Consider the following 2500-nt stretch of genomic DNA (forward strand, 5'->3'; position numbering starts at 1 on the left):
CGCAGCCCCCCCCCCGCGGGGGGGGGCCTGGGCCGCGGGTGCGGGGGAGGGGACGGTGAGGGTTGGTCGGTGCCACGGGGAAGGTGTGCTCGGAAGTGAGGGCGGGGCCGGGGCCGGTCGGCCCCGGTGGCCCTGGATGGGAAGGGAGAAGAAGGGGTCGTGTGGGGGTCGTGGGGGGGGGGCGGAAGCGAGGGGCGTCGGGCGGCGGCGGTCTGTGGGGGCGGTTAAGCCCCGTCGGAGCCTCCGTCACGGGCCGGCAGCGTCGGGGCTCTCGGTTGCCCTTTGTGGGGTCCGGCCGCGGCCCCGGGGGGGTCGGCGTCGAGGTGGTTGGCGGTGTTGCGGGCGCTCCCTCGTCCCCCACCCACCTCGCCCGCCTCCACCCTGTCCAGGTACCTAGCGCGTCCTGGCGCGGAGGTTTAAAGACCCTTGGGGGGTCGCCCGTCCGCCTCGGGTCGGGGGCGGTCGGGCCCGTGGGGAGCCGTGGAGGCTGGTCTTCCCGTGTCTCCTCCAGACTCCGCTGCCCGCCCCCCGCCGCGCCCCAGGCCGGGGTGCCGCCGCGCTTGCGCCCACGCCACGGCCCTCCCTCCCCGGTTGCCGGGAGGGGGCTTGCCCGGCGGCTGCCGGGTGGTGCGTGGGCGTGTGCGTGTGCGTGCGCCCCGTGTCCCTTGGGTGTGTGTTGGGGGGAGGGGACAGGCGGGAACCCCCTGGGCGCCTGTGGGGTTGTTCCGAGCTCGCCCCGCGCGTCCGCGTGGCGGGGCGGGCTGCCGGACTTGCCCTGTCGTTCCAACCCTTCCGACCTCTCGGAGTCTGGTCTCTGTTGTCTCTTGCTGGCCGGCCGGAGGCACCCTTCGGGGATGTGCTGTGCCAGGTTGGGGGGGCGCCCCTTTTCGGGGTTGGCCCTCCCGGCGATCACAAAAACTCGTACGACTCTTAGCGGTGGATCACTCGGCTCGTGCGTCGATGAAGAACGCAGCTAGCTGCGAGAATTAATGTGAATTGCAGGACACATTGATCATCGACACTTCGAACGCACTTGCGGCCCCGGGTTCCTCCCGGGGCTACGCCTGTCTGAGCGTCGCTTGCCGATCAATCGCCTCCCCCGGGTGGGTGTCTCTCCCGGGGGTAAGGCGCGGCTGGGGGTTCCCTCGCAGGGCCCGCCCCGCCGGCGCCCGCCCCGCCCGAGGGCGCCCCGCCACGCACGCCTGCGCGGCGGTACGGTGTGCGGGGTCGTCCGCGGGCCGGGGACGGGGTCGTCCTGGCCGCCGGGCCCTCCGTCCCCCTAAGTGCAGACGACGGTGGCCGCCGCTGCCGCCCTCCCTCCTTCCTCCTCCTCCTCCTCCTCCTCCCCGCCCCCTCCCCGGCCCCGTGTGTCCGGTCCCCGCCGCCTCCCTCGGCCCCCCCCCTCGCCCCCGCCTCGCCCCGCCGGGTCCGCTCGGCGGTGGCGCGCGTGTGGGACGTGGGAGGGCGTGGGACGGGGGGGGGCTGGGGGCCGGCGCCCGTGGGGCGGTGGTGGGGGGTGGTTTGGGGGGGGAAAGGTGGGGGGGGGAGAGGCTGAAGGCCGGTCGCCGCCCGCGAGAAAAGGGAAGGGCGAGGAGAGCTCGCGCCTGAGGGCCGCGGCCGCTGCCGCGGTCCCTCTGGGGGAGATCCCTCGTGCCGCACGCGGTCTTTGGGATCGCCGCCCGGGTCTCGGGAGGGTTTTGCGGTGCCCCGTGCCGCGCGGTCCCGTGGGCCGTCGTGGGGGGTTGGAGGTGCGGATCCGGAGCGCCGTCGGTCTCGCCGCCTTGCCCCGGGCGGCGACCGCGGCGGTCCGGCCGTGGCCCCCTCCTCTCCCGGTCCGCGGCCGTGCGTCCGGGGCCCGAGCCGCGGCCCCGCCCCCGCTCCCCGCTGGCGATCCCGGCCCCCTTTGCCCTGTCGGGGCGGCTCGCGCCGAGGCCGAGTCGCGCGCGGGGCTGCGCCCCGGGGATGCGTGCCCCGGCGGCGGCCCGCGGGACGCCGCGGCGTCGCCCGCCGCTGCGCGCTTCCCCCCGGGTTGCGGCCGCGCCGCGCACTGCGTGCCCCGAGCCCGCGTTGTCGCGGGGGCGGTGTGGTTCTCCGCGGGGGTTTTCGTGGTTGGAGGCGTGCCGCGCCGTCCGCCGGGCCCGGCCCGGGGCCGCGGCGGGAGCGCGGGGCACGTGGGACGTGTGGGGGGGAAGGCCGGGTGTGTCGCGTGGGGGGGAAAAGGGCCGGCGGTCGGGGGCGACCGCCGCGCTCGGACCCCCCCCCCCGCGCCCGCGCCCGCTTCTTTCCCCCCTCGCTCCCCCGCCCCGCGCCGCTCGCCGCGGTTCCCCCTCCGGTGGTCTGCCGCGAGGCGGCGCGTCCCGCGCCTCGGCCCCGCCCAACCCCCGTTCCGTTCCTCCGCCGCCCCCTCCGCCTTCCAACCCCGGCAGGGCTCCCGCCTGTGCCGCCGGCCCGTGCTCCCGCCTGCCCGCCCGCCGTTCCGCCGTCCGTCCCGCGTGCGCAC

General features: G+C 77.7%; 1 non-coding gene across 1 annotated transcript; it reads left to right on the forward strand.

The window, feature by feature from the left end:
• Nucleotides 1-925: 925 nt before the first annotated feature.
• On the forward strand, nt 926-1078 carry LOC124513634 (5.8S ribosomal RNA). The gene has a single exon (XR_006962465.1). It is a non-coding gene; the product is annotated as a 5.8S ribosomal RNA (ribosomal RNA).
• The last annotated feature ends 1422 nt before the right edge of the window (nt 1079-2500 follow it).

The sequence above is a fragment of the Lynx rufus genome, unplaced genomic scaffold, assembly GCF_022079265.1.
Source record: "Lynx rufus isolate CCGP_SWC_20201006 ecotype Redwood Valley unplaced genomic scaffold, mLynRuf1.p SCAF_18, whole genome shotgun sequence".
Lineage (NCBI taxonomy): Eukaryota > Metazoa > Chordata > Mammalia > Carnivora > Felidae > Lynx > Lynx rufus.